Consider the following 18,458-nt stretch of genomic DNA (forward strand, 5'->3'; position numbering starts at 1 on the left):
TCAAACTGCTGCTGCATTTCCCCTTTGAAAGTCTAACTGGCAAACAACAATAGAAAACTTAACTTTTTTTTTTTAATTTCTCACATATCAAAGAGAAACTTTACAATCGTTTGTGCCACGTTTGATCTTCATGACATGATGAACACAGGCACCCGACAATACACAAAGCTCTTATTCCGCTTACATAACATAGAGGGATTAGAACGCTTTTTTTTTTCTCCCTGTGCCTCAAAATGCTCCTCACACGTCTGACAGTGGGCTGAGCTGCATTTCAACTAGCGGTGTACTGTGGCGTATCTTTGAACAACCAAACAACTCAAGTGAAGTGCCTGCAGTCCTTTAAGCACTTTATCCTCAGAGCTTCATTGGGCAACAGACAGGCAACGGGAAAAAAACAAGACAAAAAATGCAAATGAACTCCTCAACACACACGCCATTCAAAAAACCGCCACAAAAAAAAAGACAGAGTGCATTTAAAATGTTTTAGAATGCCAGACTCATAACTGCACTTTACAACAATGTGGTGGAGAAAAATAAGATGGGGGGGAAGTGATAGATAGAAAGAGAGAGAGAGAGGGAGTTAGAGAGATGTGTTCTTTTCTGAGGCTTCTTTGCATCGCGCTGGGGATTCCATGTGTCTCATCGTCTTGTTTAGAGTGCATTAGCAGCCAATGACACGGCTTCCCTCCCTCCCCACCGCTCCGGTTTTCTTGTTGTCGGGGAAAGTGTCCTGAGGCGATAGCAGCAACCATCAGCACTCCTCCTCCTCCTCCTCTTCAGGCAGAGATACGCCAGGGCCTAATTTTCCATCAGCAAAGCATGAAATCAAGAGAGAATGCCACACAACAAGCACTCTTATGAGGGGACACTTTGCCGCTTCGCCCACCCGTACACGCAAGCACACACACAAATGCACGCAAACGCCGACACACACACGCAGAGACACATCCAAACTTCTGAATTAATTATGACATCAAGTGGACGCTAAGCTAAAGTGACAATCAGAGGCTTGTTGATGAGAGCACACACGTGACTTTGGGAGATGGTTTTACAAATTTCATGAAATTACTTGCCGGTTGTTGTGTTCAGACTCGGCATTCTTTGATCATTTTAACTGGTTACTGTATGAAAACATTTGGAACATATCCGGAGAGCTTTTGTGCCTTCACCAGTCAAATGTAAGAAACTGCTCACTGCAAAAAAAAAATACAATCGGTTGTCTGTGCAGCTTATTGCAACCAAGTGTTATATTAAATTCTTAGGCAGCGGTAGTCAACATGGCAGGAGCAAAGGATGAAGTTACATGTAGGTGGTGTTGTGTATAACTGCACTGGGAAAAGTGTGGATGAATCATAGTATGAATATAAAAAATGAAAAAGAACACGAATTTCTCGAAGATGGTTTCTGTCTTTTTACGTGGTTTTTATCACACTGATGTTTCTTTTTCTGGTAAATTTGGTTTTAATTAGTTTTTTGATGTTATTAAAAAGGGGTGAGACGTCATGATTCACATCTGAGACTGACTCTGACCCTAGATTGGTGTGTGTCGGCAGGACTTTGTCCACCGCGGGACCATTGCCGGATCGCAACTGCACAGACTCTGGCTCCAAATGCGCAAGATGCTTCCTTTCTGGATAGTGGGAGGAAGGTGAAGACATGTTGTCCATCTTTATAAACAATCTAAAACAAGACATTTTAATTTATCCTGTTGGATCGTTTGAAGTTATAAATTCGATTTTTAAATTTTCTTCACCAAAATGAAATTTAAATCATTATCTACTCACCACTATGCTGATGGAGGGGCGGGTGAAGTGTTAGAGTCCACAAAACACTTTTGGAGTTTCAGGGGTAAACAGTGTTGCAGCCAAATCCAATACAATTGAAGTAACCGGGGACCAATTCTTCAAACGTGAAAAAGAAATAAAGAAAACTTAAAATGTGTTTCATTAAAACTTCAATTGTATTTGATTTGGCTGCGACACTGTTTACCCCTGAAACTCCTTAAGTGTTTTGTGGGCTCAAACACTTCACCCACCCCTCCATCAGCATAGTGGTGATTTTTTTGAAGCTTTAATGGACAAACTGATGGATCGATCAAGAAAACTCTGCAGCAGATAATTAATGTCATTGGGAATATCATTAGCTTTTAGTTGCAGACGTGATATAAAATGTAAAAGTCTGTGGTTGGCAGTTGATAAAAGCCTTTATGACTGAATGTTTGGGGTCACAGTTTTAACCAAGGCCTGGCAGACTCATTACATGTCTGAACTGGACCAGAAAAATAAGACAATGACAGAGGAGCGAGAGGAGCAGAAAAATAAGCCTCTTTGAGGAGGTGCTTGAGACTCGAGAGGGCAGCATCATGTTTTTGGAGATCACGCAGCCGAGCCGAGACACCGAGCAGATGTTATCAGAGACCAACTGCAGGGCTGAACCGAGCAGCGCTGTATCTCAGTTTTCCATCAACTGAAAAATAAGGCGGTTAGTTATTAGGACAGCAACACTGGCAAACACTACAGAGAGCAGGAGAAAACTCTCTCGACTACACACACAAACAGAGAGAAGAAAAAGATCTCGCAGTGCTGACTGACAAAGATGCCCTGCAATATAGATGACGAGAACAAAGCTCCACATAACAAACTCCACTCATATTGAGACGATTTCCTTTTCAATAATGAATCGCCATCAGCATCGGGCGTCAATACTGCGCCTCTGTGTTGTGTGTGCCAGTGCTTGTCTGTCTGTGTGTGTGTCTGTGTGTGTGTGTGTGTGTGTGTATGTGTGTGTGCGTGCTCAGGCGTAGAAAAAAAACATCCACCCTCAACGAGAACAAAACTTCTATATTTAATCTGTGCTGAGAACAAGCAGTCATGCAAAGTCAAAAACAAAATGGGGATGCAAGCTGAGGCTTTCTGTGGCATGCAAATCACATCCGGACCAACCAGCTGCTGTGAGCTTATCCCCCCACATCTTTTATGATTGACAGGATTTTTAAAATGTGTAGATTATAAATATTTATAATTGACTTAGTATTGACTATATTCTCTCTGTTTGGTTGAACTTGTATGGGGAGAGGAGAAAAATAAGGGGCGGAAAAAAAAAGCTTTAATTTTGTTAAAAAAAAAACACAATACCACAATCCACTTCATCTGCAGCTCCATCTTCACATAAATAACCCTCCCTGTGCAGTGTGTGTGTATGTGTGTGTGTGTTTTCCTTACTGAAGATAATGAGCATTACTTGTGTGTAGCTGCGAGGTCTCCTTCAGAGTTTGTTCTCAGAGAGATCAGCAAGGTCACCGTAAAGTCATGCTCGCCTTAAAAAAACTGTTGGAAAACATGGCCCGGATCATCCAAAAATTACTCCAATAAAAGTATCACGAGCCGGTCTGATCATGGCTGGGACAGCGGCCCAGTCTGGAAAAAGGGCAAATAGTTAGAGTGGGGGGGGCAGAGCTCGCCTGTTGTCGTACCTCCTCCATTTATCAGCTTATGTAAGAGACACACGGGTGCGTTTGAATACAGACACAAGCGGCCGCACACACTTGTACCCACTGACCTCAAACTTCCCCGCAAAGCATCTGAGTGCAGTATGTGTCACCCTGCGACGCTGTTGACAGCCCGCTGTTTTTCAGAAGTACTGGCAATTTGGTTCTGAGGTGAGAGGAGAAGAGAGGACCTATGATCTTTGAATGATGCTTTATCGGTAAGAAAAATGACTAATTACAATAAAGAACACTCAAAAACACAACAATGAAAACTGTTGTATATATTATACTGGATCCAACCTCCAAATATAAACAAAGGGGAATTACTTGAACTGCCTGCCTGCACCGATGACTGCAGTTTCAGTGAAAACACATTTTGTTTTCCAGATTCATACATTATGGGATTGTTGACTTCACAGGAATTGAGTAAAAGCCATATTTTTTAGTGAAATGTCAGTATATTGGTATAGTTTACCTAATTTATCATGCTCACAGGGACAAATGAGGTCACAGTGACCTTGACCTATGACCTTCTACCACCAAAATTGGATCAGCTAATCTTTGAGTCCAAGTGAACATTTGAACCAACTCTCAAGACATTTCCTCGAGTTTTTCCTGTAATGTTGCGTTTACAAGAATCATTTTATAATATGCAGACTCCACTTTCAGCCAAGAAGTGACAAGAGCTGTACCTCACAAAGCATCCAAGTTCTCCAGTGCTGTTGACAACCTCTGTCATCCAGAATGCAGTGAACTGGCAATTTGTTTTTGTACTTTTCTTAATTCTCTATCATGTTCCACTGTAGAATGACTAAGAAACAACTGCAAATCCAGAGCACCAAGGTCTCATCACACAGTCGAGGTCCAGACGTAAAATCACAGCCGGACAAGTGGAGGAGGCCCTGCCACTGTAGGACGGACTCAACCTCTCAGAAATTGAAATAGCTTTTGGCCTTTGATTAAATTGCACTATGTGATCTCACTATACTGTATGAGCCCTCTGTGTGTCTCTGTGTGTCTAACTCTTTCAGATCCACATCAAAAAGGCCATCTGTAGTAAAAAGGCCAGCCAACTCACCACACACTCCCACCTCATCCGCAAGTTTCCTTTGCCCAATGTCCAGACACAGTACTGCCCACCGTCTCATCAATTTTCCCCTTTGATTTCATCACAGAGTGAAACTAAAGTGGCATTACAAAGTTTTATTTTTCCAACAGAGCAAGTTTCTCAACTGAAAGTGAAATTCAGAAGTTCTGAAAAAACATTAAACAAAAAGTCTCTTATTCAAGAAAAAGAAATTGTGGTGCCAAACAAGTACACAAGGATTTATTTTAGAAATGCCAACTGCTTTCAATCCCACAGAGCATTGGGATTTAAAGTGAGCATGAAACACAAACCCTTCAAGCAGATTAAATTTCAAATCAAGCAGGCCATGTAAATGATGTGGTGACAGGGGGCCCAGTGCAATTAGCATGCCAGGCTAGTGTTAAAGCAATTAGGCAAAACAGACGGCTAGAGCACCAGGGCTAAGCATGGGAAGAGAGGAAGGACGAACATTTCCATATTGCTCTTCAGGCCACGAGTATGTGTGTGTGTACGATTTGTCTGTGCACGTACAGTTTGTTTGAGGTCGGTCGACACTCGACTTGTTTGTGAAATTCTCAGAGGGAATCAGAGGTTAATGGGAACTAGACTTTGTTTACTGTATCCAGCCATTTTGAGCGCAAGTGAGGGGGGGGGGGGAGAGAAAAAAAAGAAATACAAATGCTGCTTTTCTTGTAACAAAAAAGAGAAAAAAGGAAACAAGACAGAAAAAAAAAAAAAAAAAAGATTCGTGTTGCTCCGGGAAATCACAAAAACATTTAGTGGTAAACAAGCCCAGAGCGGAAACTCCAGAGCCCACTTTGGGGAAAAAGCAGACACATTTGGGCAATTCTCTCAGGTGGAGCCATCAAAAGCGGTGTCGGCTCGTACGCGGAGACGTGGCAGAAAGGACCACCTGGAGACGACAAGTGACATTCGTTTGAGCGTAAATTACTCAAACAAGCATGCCGGGGAATGGCATTTAATACTTGATGTTTCCCCAGTGGGAACAGTGGTGGATGCCTCTAATTCAAACAAGGAGTTGTGATTTACAGAACAAACACTGCTAAAAAACAAACACATGGAAGTTGTGTACAATGAGGCGAGGGCCTTCTGGGATGCAAAGTGGGACATCACTGTCTCCGTCAGCAACGTGGGAGGAAAAGTAGTAATAATGAGGAGGAGGAGGAAAATAAAACTGGGATTTTATGGTGGCGGATCTCTTTCTTAATACATTAGAAGCACAGTCCAATATGATAAGATACAGCAAACTTTACAAACCCTCCCAGCACTAGCAAGATCAGACATGAACTCAAGAATATGTCTGGAAAATTAGGTGCGGACACCTGGGTAGAGAGCATACGGAAGGCAAGACATGACGTACTGTGGAAATTACACGTTTTTGTTTACAGCACACTTGTATTACTTTAGTTGTTTTCCCTTATGTGTCATCTTTTGCCTCTTAGAAACATTTTTCTGGCAGGAAAGGTTCTGGAAAATCTCCGTGGCAAATGATTTCTATGCAAACTAAGACGACAGCCCTGTAAGAAATCCTATATTTGTCATCTACAGGTGTTGATACAGATGTTCTAATTCAATACTAGATATCAAGAGGTGTTTCTAATGTTCTAAGAGTGGAAACATTTAAGTTTAGACCAAGGAATGAAATGTAATTATCATACAGGAGGCATAAAGTAACACAGGAGATCTGATAAATAATCTAAACCTTTTTAAATTCTTTAGTTTTCTGTACTCATCATGAAACAGGGGATCAGGGCAGATAGCAAGGTTAAAGAGGAAGTGTGACACATACTCGCACCAATATTTGCTGACTCTAAGGTTTGCACAGTGTGTGGTGGCAGTCACACCGTTTTAGAAGAAGTTCCGATGAAAGTGTGTGTTTTCCTGCCATTAAAAGCGTAAGGACATAAAGTATGTGTTTTTATGTTATAGGGTTGCTTAGTTACCAGTTTCCTTTGGTGTATAAGTTAAACCTAATTAAAGAACTAAATATGCCTTAAGGTGAGGTTAACAAAACACTTACACTCAGGAGAACTTAAAGCAACACAATGCAACTTTTCTTACCTCAAAATAGCAACTCCAAAGTAAGTTGACAGGTTGTGTAAGATTTAGATTAGCAGAAAGTGAGTTTCTTTACACTAGAATGGTCCATTTACATTAAATACTCCACATCGGGATCAGGCTCTCTCTACAGGGGCCTCCATGTTTTTTACAGTAGTCCAAACTGGACAAACTACATTTTTATGACAGGCTACCACAGGTTCTCTTTCATGTTTGGAAGATATCACTAAATTCTACACACTGAACCTTTAATGATTGATTGGTTTTAGTGATCTCCTGTGAGAAGTGTGTAACTGACTGATAGCCGCAGATTAAATTGTCAGAATCAGGCACAGTGAGGTTAAGAGTAATGCTGAACTGTAGATGGTTTAAAAAAAGACTCAGAAGTAGTAAAAACCAGTGTTTGTCTCAAATTTTCCCAAACGTGAAAACCACCTTATCTCTCGTACAATGTTCGAACCAAATGCTCACCATGCTTGGCTGCAGATGGCGCTGCAAGTAAACATTACATAGCAAATCTATAAAATGCAGCAAGAGGACAAAACCCACAGTCACCCCCAATACAATTGCTTAAGTTCTCAAAAATTCAAAAAAGCAATCAACATTTTAAGTCCTTATAGGATTAAACAAGTAGTACCATGTATTCATAACATGATTAATCACAGCAGCCGGATCATACAAAATGGTAATATCCTGCTTTTTTGCTATCACATATTTTCACACTGCTACTAATGATTAATGTGCTCCAAAGAAGCCCAGCTCATGATATCCCTCTAACAGAGACATTTACTTTAGGTAAATCCTAATATGCACAGCTCAATTAAATGAAATTTAGATTAAATGGAAAGTCTGTGCTAATTAGTTCCTGTTCCAAGTCATCGTCATGAATGTACGCTATGTAGTACAACCTATCAGACTGTGTAGTGCCATATGGTCGACATGGCCTGTGGGCTCTGTGAGAATGACTTCATGGAGAGAGTCCAAGCCAAGCAGGTGAGGCAGTGTTTTGGTAACAGCGTAGCAGCCAAGAGGAAAAAAAAGGTCCGTCATGGAGACACAGAGAGATGATGTGAGAAAGTGATCAAGAAAACCAGGTCAAACCCAAACCGATGAGAGGAAGACGCTATCATAAAATCAGACACCCAAAACTGAGCAACACAGTTAATTCTGGCCTGTAGCCAAGTGAAACAAGTGACATGATGCAGCAGGCAGCTGTATCCTAGTAACACAAAGACCAAAGAAGAAAAAAAACAATGGATGAACACAAATAATTCCCAGAATGAGTCATTTTTTCCTTCACACAACAGGAGAGATGACTAGAGTAAGGACATTTTTACATAAAGCCAAAAAACACCTTGGATACTACCTTGATAGCAAGCTTACTCATTTGTGAGCTAATAATTGGAACCCTTGGAATGGAGTCACACATAAATAAAACCCGAGCTGATAGCGTTTCAGTTGCATAGGGACAATGTTTACATGAGCCAGCAAGCCTTTGTTAGCAAAATTAACATAATAATGCATTAGGCTGCATTCCACGCATACTGTATTCTGTAGTAGCACGTCCATGGACAGTAATTGGACAGTACGATGTGTACGACAAATTTAAAAACAGAAGTGCTAATAAACAGTAAAAACGACAGCTTTCACTACTGGTGATACATGGAGTGGCCATGTACTACACATGTATCATATATTCTTTGAAGAAATATATAATTGATAAAGTAGACAAAGTCCAATTCCTGGATGAATAATGATGCAAAGGCCATGATTGGCAGCATTTCCTTGGTAATGGTTACATCCTGATCTTTATGCAGCGTAGGTTTATACGTTATCACATGTTATCACATTGAATCTGTTTTTTCTGACTTACTTCATAGAAGAGTCGTCATCAGTTTCAGTGCATCAGTATCAGACCTTCATCTGGGGTTTTCCTCCACAGGTTTTCACAGAGTGGGTAGACGCAAATCCTAAATTTGACACAAAATGGCCGGCTATCAGTTTCAAAGCAGGTCTTTCAATCAAAGTCTTTTTTTAAACAAATACTGGACTTGTCTTAGCGACAAAAGCTCAGGTTGAACTGTGTGCACATCACCAGCACCCAGGAACTGAGGCACCTACCACTTCATTGTTGTTACTCATTACACCTGTGTGTTCCCTGATTTCACGTCTGAATCTCTGAAGTCTGAGGTGACCAATTTCCTTTGAAATTTCAGAATAAAAGTTCACAAAAAATATATGTAAAAACGTAAAAGTAACAAAAACTACAAATAATGTTTTGACATATACATTAGAAAATGGTTATATGATCTACATGTTGTACAGGCTGTGCATTTATCCCAACTGAAAATGAACGTTCTGCAGTGTACAAACTTTTGTTAGTGTTGCTTCGTTGCCTTAAGGGCAGGGAAATAAAACTAGAAACATCTATATGTCGACATCTATAATTATCACAATAAATGTCATGTTATTATTTCTTTTAGTTACTACTAATCTTTTAAGTTTAAAGGCTTCAAGTCTTCTACATTAAGTCGTTCTTGTCGTGAGTGTGGCGTTAACAGGTGAACTTTTTCTACACCCAACACTAGATGCAAAACTACAGAATAATTGTTTATGATCCATCAGCAAAAACATATTTAAATCCTACACAGCTCATTCATGATAATCATAAAATTACTGTACACATACACTAGTTCAAAGCGTTCACTGTGATTACACATCTTAAAATTTATGTCTATTTACACGCAAAGTCCAAAACCATCAGGTCATTACTGAGGATAATGTTGTGCAATTTGTCAGTCTGACTGGATAAAAGTTAAGAACTCTATTTGTGGGCAACAAAACTGTGCTGGTAAGTGACTTTGAGCCTGGGAGTCTCATATGGGCACATAAACATTATACCTTGGGATGGAAAAGTGTAAACCAACGATCAACTCAAATCTTGGCGGGATTACGTTGTGGTTTTTCCTGACCGTTTTATGACATGACCTCCCCATTTTAAAGAGGAGTTTCTGCAGTTCATGGTGCCGCAGTGGAGGCAGAGCAGGGAGCTTTGCTTGATTTTCATTTAATTCTTCAAAGAGAACTTTGATTATGAAATTTTCAACAGGAAAAAGTTTAATGTTACACACCACAAACAGGCAGAGAAAAAAAACAGAGTGGAATACAAACGATCCAAAGGGAGACCAGCACCATTTCTGGAACAAAGTTTGTTTGAGAATCAGTCTCATCTCAGGTACAAGTAAGAGAGTAGATGTTTGCTTTCACCTATCACACGCTGCCAATTCCTAATTTCCAGACTATCATGAACAAGGTTGTGCTTAGAAACAAAGGGGCCTGCTAACAAAGCTTCCCACGGAGAATTGACTGCAGCCGTGGTCGCTATTTACATACAGATGCACTGGCAGGAATTTGCATAATGTTTTTTGTAGCTGGGTGCTCAGGGGAGTCGCATTGTAACATATTGGTGCCTAATGAACTCTGAAAAAAATTGATTTTCCACAGAGTAAATTAAGAAATGCATTATAGCTGTTAAAGCAATCTTGGGGGAAATCGGAGCCTTCCTCTGCTAAACTACGCTTGATAAGTAATAAATTACATGTTACACTTATTTGCTTTAATTCATGCTAATTTTGCCCAATTAATGTATCACTGTAGTTCTGAGGGCAGCCACTGGAGATTTAATTATTTATTGGATTTTGGCATGTGTGTGTAAGTGCTTGTGTTGTATTGTTGGCGTATGATGTGTGTGTGTGTGCACATGTAAAGGGTTGTTTGTAGATATTGCTGTATTACATGCAATTGTATTTGTGTCTGTGGGCTTCTAGTGTAATTGTAAGTGGGTGCAAGTGTTAGCGAACGTCTATCAGCAAGAAAGTTAAATCCCATGTCTGCCGGGACTTCCTGACAGAGGCCTGATTGTCTGTGGCTGCAGACTCTCAAGATTCTCACTCTCTCTCTTTCTGCCACTCACACACACAAACACACACACTCAGACTAGTTCTGGCCGCATCTCCTCCCCTTCCTTCCTTCCCCTCCCCTCCTTTGCTAGCAAGCAGGGTGAGTCATTGTTTACAGGCCTTTTCGCTCCGCTGTCCTATCACCCTGCTCTGACACCACTTTTCCATTTAATCACGGCCCCCGCATGTGGGGACATGACACTAGGCCTGGCCTTGCGTTCTGTCTGTCCACATTATCGTATGACTGCAGCTTTCCACTACTAATCTCTACCGTGTGTTTTCTCCAGGTGATGTTTGTGTCCAGAGAAACTTTTAATGCACATGCACGGGGAGCAAATAGAGGATTCAGGGAGTTGCCCAGAAAGTCTGACATTTCTTGTGCCAGAAATCTAATCCCGGAGCCAACTGACAAACAAATTAGCCTCTGGGAACAACGGAGAATATTATAATAATATAGACAGCGGATATTCAGGCCAAGTCCGTCTTCTGTTTGCCACACACTGTTTACAGTCACTAACAGTGATTCTTTTTGTTGTGTTTCGGGTCCAGAAGACATTTTGGCTAATCTCCATTAAATGTTTAGTGTGTAGAATTTAGTGACATCTAGTGGTGAAGTTGAACCCGATAGTAGGTGCATCTGGTCAACAAGTTTCGCATCTTTCGCTCTCCACATGGACTATTTACCGACAGACAGCCAAAGCCTTCTCAAACGTGACATGTCGAACTAGAAATGGAGCCCAGAGGCTTCCAGCATCCAAATCTTGTCTCTCACCAGATTCTACATATTCACATGCAGAATCTGTTTGTAGAGATTACCAGGGATTAAACCTGTGACCCTCCAGTAAAGGGAATTAACTTGCCTGGATGGGTCATAAAAATAATAAGAAAAAGGTGTGTATGTGAGGAGGTAAAAGGGAAAACTGTGACACTGTGACACAACCAAATGATTGAAGTCCACATATGTATATATATACACACACACACACACACACACGTTATTGGGAGAGCGAATGGAATCTCAAGCTGCTGCTAAACGTTGCTTTGCGAGTGTTTGGCGAAGCCGCTGGAAACGTTTACTGTTGAATTCACCTTTTGTTTCAGGGCCTCTGCTTCCCTCCTCATTACCTGCCACTGAGGACATTTCCCCCACAACAGTAAATGCATGGAGCTGCTGACATAAACTAAGTTCAGTGAGAAAACTTAGTGTGCAAATCCAACTCTTACTCCCGAGATGTGCAAGCATACCTGTAATGAAAAAAAACAAAATGCCTCAACAAGGATGACATGATGGCCTAGTTAGCTATCAGCCTGCTGTCAAACCTAATAGGAATTAGAGGGAGTTAACGCTACTTTGTTTCTCTCCCCTTCAAGTACTCCCTCTACCCCTGCACTCACTTCTGAGGCATCCACTAAGTATCCACCCTCATCACGCCAATATTAAAAAGCTTAGCCGGCGATGGTTTTTCAAGTAAATTAGAGAAAACAAAATCTCTCAGATTAGTCAATTAAGTGGCACATTAGCTCGAGACTTAATTAAAAGATAGTGGGGCATGCAGTCTTTAAGGATATAGAGAGGCGACGGGAGTGTTTAAACAGCAGATTGAACAAATGGCACTTATTAAAAACTTCACTGTGAGTCACTTGACACCTTGCATATCCCCTGCACCTTGAGCTACATAAACAGAGTGTCAGCTCCCTGGGTTGCCGCTATGCAAATCTGGAGGATGAGGCGAAGAGAGGAAGTGCACTCGTCACGCAGCGTCCCTGCCTGGAACGTCAAGATGCCCTCCTGCAATCAGCAGCTTAGAAACATGGAGCGGAAACATACGGTTTACGACGAATCTCGCACTTTCTTCCAGCTAAAGCACTTCTGGAAAGTGATCATCGATATTTTTGAAAGGCGGGAAGGAAAAAAATACTTTTAAAGTCAGAAGAATCTTTAACAAGAAAAGTGCGTGAGTAGCTTTTGGCTCTGTGGAAGATTCTGTCTCACGAACACAAGCACCCCCCCATTTTGAGATAATGTGTACGTGCATGCTTCGTGTCAACTCCTCTTTTGAAAGGCATCCTTAATTAAACCTTTTGTTCTTCCAAAACGGTAAAAAAAAAGAAGCAGAGGCAGGCAAGCAAAAGGCAGTTATTGTGTCAGAGTGCTGAGAGTGAAGAGCAAGGTACACTAAAACATCACAGTTCACTGCTCGTGTTGCCATCTCAGCGTCACTTTCTATCCAGGAACAATGCGACAGCTGACAGCTTGCACCCAAGAATTATCACGCTAAACTGAATTATTTCTGCCACGTGTTAATTTATTAACAACCTGTGCATGCTCGAATGTAGCCAGCATTTGCATATACATTTTTAACCTGCAAGCTCGGTCTTGAATATTCTTTCAGGGAGGGTGTGAGGAGGTGGGGGGGGTTGAGGGGGGGAGCAGAGAATATACTTCAATCTGCCTTTTGTTGCATTTTTGAATTTTGAAGAACGGGGTGGTGAAAAAGAAAAAGGGGGAGGAAGGAAGACACATAAATCTCACACATGTCCACAGGGCGCGTATTCTTTAAGGGCACATATCTGCACTTCATCACCTTGCAACATATGAGATGTGGCGTCTCCGATCTGAAGCCTCCTCCTCGCTCGTTCCGTTGCCTTGCTGCTTGCTCTCTTACCCCGGCTCACGATCTCTCACAAAGGAGGCACCTACTATCACTGCTTTCAGGGGGCTTCAAATACCGGGAGCCGGCTTGTTTAGATGGCTCCTGAGGACTTTCTGTTAAAGAAGAGCAAACATACACTATTAATAAGAACCAATGAACTATTTATATGTGGCTTCAATACACTAGATGGAATATGTAACGGTGAATATTCCATGATATGTCTTGCGAAGGATCTAATTTGTAAACCAAAGGTTGGGCAATAAAACAATATCAATAATTATTGCAAAATAACAAAAGTTGCATATACATGATGTAAGTTTTGGGTATGTCATCCTGCCCTATGTAAATCTATGCCAGTTTAAATGTTACTGTTATTAAACTTAAATAAAAATAAGAGGAAAATACAAAGAAGTATCCACAGAGGTTCAATTGTCTTTCACACAAAACCACAGTCTTGCAAAGTATCCTAACCATGTCAATTATCACTTAGTGAAACAATGAGCATTGATTAACAGGCATCTGGTAAAAAAAAAGAAAAGATGATTCACACTGACACCTTCCATGTTCCATCGCACTAGATGCACCATTAAATGTGCTGCAAAAATCACCTTTTCCAGCCGTGCTTACACACCCCCACTCACCTTTACATGTAAAGTTGTTGCTTGTGTAATTTGCCCTATTATGCACTAAAAAATATTCTCCATGTATCACATATACACACACATATACTATATATATATATACATATATATATTTATATATACCATATATGAAACAGTGCTGCAGTTACCCTGGAAATGAACCCTCTATACAAACGTTAATTAAACTTTATGGAGTTCTCTCCTGGATGAGGATGTGAGCAGGTGTTTGCCGTCACGAACACCTGTAAACATTCCCCCACAATTCCCCCCGCATTGGTATGTACTAAGCACTGTGCCGCCGCCGCCAACTTCACCTGTCTTTGGAAATCTGCGTATCCGCCGCCGCCGCACCGCACATCATCATCACAAACAAACTGTCACCACGGCTGTTTGTTGGCGAACTAACAATGATGCAACAGCAGATGTGTTTATTTGTAGCAGATGACACAATTAAGGGCAACTGACAGGCAAATAAACACGGTGAGGCAAAACATCTGGTAGGTAAGGGAAGGAGGTGGTGGGGGGGTATTGTTGTCGTTTGTGCTGGAGCTTGTAAGTCAGCGCCAACAGCGAGGAAGTGTTTAGAGATGTGCCGTAAAGCGGGAAAAACAATTTAACAGATCTGACAAACAATTACTTTGTTTATTTGAAAGTGAAAAGAAACGAGAATGGAAAAACAACGAGTTCGCCCGTGTGGAATGTGGAGAAAAACTCAATGTGAACATGTTTGTTTGATCTTGTGCTGTTGCCAGTCGTTACAAAGCATGTTGGAGCCAGCTTATTTATGTGTGTGTGTGCCTGTGTGTGTGCGCGGCTGTCACTCATGTTAACTCAATGTGAAGAGGCTGCTCCAAGCGGAAAGTTGAGTCCTATATATTTGCCACAATGGCTGGTGTTATTAAGACCTTGATCCGTGTTTTCTTTCTGCATGGGGGGAGGTAAGCTACTGGAGGCTGCATGTCTTGGCATGGTGGCTCGGTCGAGTCAGGGTGGGAGGACACAAACACACACAAACACACACAAACACACACAAACACATATCTCGGCTCTGTAAACATCGCTGATTCAAACCAGCATCAGGGAAACTCTCTTTCAGCACAATTTAAAACATTGTTCGAGAAGTAATGACAAATAAATTTGGTTTCACGCAGGAAAAAGTTGCATAAGACACATAAACAGACTAATTTAGCAAAAGTAGAGTATCGTGCAACTTTCTCTGCCATTTTGAGTTTGTTTCAGGAACTGTTTCACTTGGCAGAACGGGAAATTCCAAGAAAATTGCAACAGAAAGCTATTGATTGAAACCATAATTGTAGAAGACAAGGAAATATTTCGGTGTGTTTCTAAATAACACATAAAAGTGTTTGGTAAATGTGCAAAACACTAATCCAGCAGCATATCCTGCCATGTATGTGGTGGAAAACGATAAACTTAAACAGAACACGCGTGCATGCCTGCCAAACAACCTGCCAATCGACCCACGAGAGCCAGATGACTGGAGGCCAGTGGAGCCCCCGTTCATTTAAGTGATGTTAAGAACAAACAATCAAAAGTGCAGCCTGGGAGACCGCAACACGTCCACATCAGCGTGTGACATGTAACAATGGTGACATCCCATTTATAGCTCAAGGAGCGTGAACAAGCAAATAAACAGGCATCCCCGGTCCGCACGTCCCTCTCAATTTGCCTCTCCCACAGTCCACTGGCCAGACGGCGGAAGGGAAAATAGAAAAAAAGTTGAAAGTGCTCAACTTTGAGCTGATGTCTTATTTACAGTTTAGTGACGCCAGCCTCCCTGAGACAGAGGCAGAAAAACACACTGGCAGAGGCCTCCAAAAAAAAGAACTATACTTCGAGACACCAAAACATCCGTACTGGGGGGGGGTGTTGTCTGCAATGTTGAGGAATAAAAGAAATGATTTGAAAACATCTCTGTGTCTTTCATTCCTGTCTGATTCTTTTTTCCTTCTCCCAGGCAGTTGTTGTCGGCGCCGTCTTCGCGGGGCACCGTGTGTGGCAGAAACTTTGAACCTCACCGTGCCCCATCCGCAGTTTCCCCCCCTTTTTTCTTTTTCCCCGAGTCTCATGATCTCGCTAACTGCAACACGTTATCTTCGCATCGTCGTGGCGACGCCTCCAGGTATCAAGGAGATTAGAAGCAGCGAGAGGCCCGTGTACCACAGCAAAGCTTTAGCAAAAGGGGGTCTTTAAATATTTAAGGTGTGAGCACGATCACACATTGTTACTCTTAGAAGAGAGGGGGGAACAAAAGGATACAAATCTTTCACTTGAAATCATTTACATTTCATTGCCGAGCCTATGTTCTGACACTGATGTCATTTTGAAGTGTTGAATTTGAGAGTTGTGTATAATAAATAAATACAATTAAACTTTACGAGCCACTTCTTGTTAAAAATAAACCAAAAAAATATCCTTATGAGCTTTTTGTCACTGCTGATGCAATTTTGATGCAATACATTAATTATTTGAGCGAGAGAAATAACAAACAAAGACATGGCGCGAAGAGGAAGGCATCTTTGGCCTCTTGTCAAAGTCCATTAGAGTCCTCAGGTAATGACCCTATTTGCATTGTAAACCAGGCCTTGTGTGAGAGGGCTAATGGGGCCACTACCTGAGGAGATGAATTGAAAGTGACATTACTTGTACTCTCCTCTGGTTGTTTTTTTATTCCTTCCTCCTCTGAAAGATCGTCTCATCTTATTTTAATGTCATGCCACAAGTCTAAACAGCTAGGTCGAGTCTTTTCAAACTTCGACACGAGCACAGAAGAGGAGGAGCAGGAGGAGGAAGAGAGAAGGTAAGCACATACATGATGTGAGCCCGCACTGTAAAAAAAAAAAGCACTGGCAGCAAAAGTTTCCAAACATTTCCCATCACAAAACTTTTGTTATTTGACAGAGATACACAACATATAATTAATATAAATACATACTTCCAGCAATACAATGTTGACTTTTACATACAATTCAATGTAATTTATATTGATCTATTTATTTTTTACTTTAAATAGCTTTTATACCTACTAAGGAAACCATAGCATTCCACATAACAGTTGTGAACTGGATGCAATGAGATTCTACTGTGCACTTGCCTTGTGTGTGGTCTGAATCTTTATGGATTAAGATTTACAGAAATTAACTGTAATTTTCATGGCATTGACACTGAAGGTAGAATAACTGTAAATACATTTTCATTTAAGGGATTCAAATGCACAGAGATGTATTACAAAACAAACTACTGAAGGCCACATGCTTTATGTACGGCAGTATTAAAAAAGTTGGCGATAAACTTCTAGAAATCCGTGTTTGAAATCCATTCGTGCCATTGTGCAACAATGCGAGTCATTTTCTGATGTGCTCCAGATGCAGAAAAAAATTGCACACAGCTGCTGACAGTTATTGTGTCCGAGAGATTACACTTAATGACTCGCAACACAATATCATAAACATATCAAAATGAATCACCTCAATGCTAACAGCTAGTTAATGACGGCCATTATGGATCGTATGGATTGATGGAGAGGTGGTGGGGTAAAGGGGGGGCGGACATGCAGTCCCACTTTCTGCCATTTGACAAAAAGAAGCATTGATGTTCCATCTGGAAAAAAAACAGATGGTGAATAAAGAGAAGTGTCACAAATTACTGCCACCCCATCTTGTCCTTGTCTAATTAGTCTTATTATATGTAATTATAATATGGTTGTAATCTTATCAGTATACAACTCTCAGGTCTTTCTCTCATACGAAAATAAAGGAAACAAAACACCATTAATTTACCCATCTGCTTTTTTTTCCTCCCATAAAGCAAAGGCAGTAATTTGTCCTCCTGGCCGAGGGCAGGAGACCTTCATTTTCTGAGTGAGAGAGTTGCATCCCAGCCATTTAAGCGAAAGAAGGGACGGACGGATGGATGAATACACGAGTCGTCGTCAGAGGTGGCCACGGCCGACACTCTAATTTATTTAATATTGTAAGAGAAGTGACCTTGAGATCAGAGGAGTGCTGAATTTATCCCCAGATGGGAAACAGAAACAATGGAGCCGTCCTAATTGTGACATTACAATCCAGCACACAGTGAACGATCAGAGGGGGATTGATTGGAGGAGTGGAAAGGTGGGCGACTTTGTGAAAAGGTCACTTCACACTCTACCTGGAGTTTTTAATATTTTCCGCCTCCTCTGTGAATGTGGACGAAAGTGAAAGAAAGAACGAAAAGTGCAACTCCTGTGTGATTGTGGACTTCCTGCAAAGTGATATTTTCCCCAACGCATTAGTGAAATAAGATGGTAATTTTCTCGGGGCCAGGGTGTATCCAGGCAGAAAATGATAAAAGGAAATAAAGATAGAATAAAAGGAGTAGAGGGGGGGGGGGGCTCTTCGTCTCTGCTCCTCCAGCAGGGGGGCTGACGTGGAGGTTAATTGAGGGGTTAACAGGGGGTGGTGTCAGCTGAAGGTCAGACTACTGTTCCAGTCAGCGGGGGGTCCCTGCTCCCCGATGACCTCAGCGAGTGTTGCCGGCCATGTTTCCATG

General features: G+C 41.4%; 1 protein-coding gene across 4 annotated transcripts in view; it reads right to left on the bottom strand.

Annotated features, from left to right (window-relative positions):
- The window catches only part of mdfic (MyoD family inhibitor domain containing), a 119,018-nt gene that overhangs the window by 73,053 nt on the left and 27,507 nt on the right, over positions 1–18,458 (bottom strand). For all 4 annotated transcript variants that reach the window (XR_011240214.1, XR_011240216.1, XR_011240217.1 and 1 more), the window contains exons 5-6: positions 13,198–13,379; positions 8,527–8,623 (exon numbers count right to left, since the gene is read on the bottom strand). The gene's annotated coding sequence lies outside the window, so the exon portion shown is untranslated. The remainder of the gene's footprint in view (positions 1–8,526; positions 8,624–13,197; positions 13,380–18,458) is intronic.

This window comes from Paralichthys olivaceus, chromosome 23 (genome assembly GCF_024713975.1).
Source record: "Paralichthys olivaceus isolate ysfri-2021 chromosome 23, ASM2471397v2, whole genome shotgun sequence".
Classification (NCBI taxonomy): Eukaryota; Metazoa; Chordata; class Actinopteri; order Pleuronectiformes; family Paralichthyidae; genus Paralichthys; species Paralichthys olivaceus.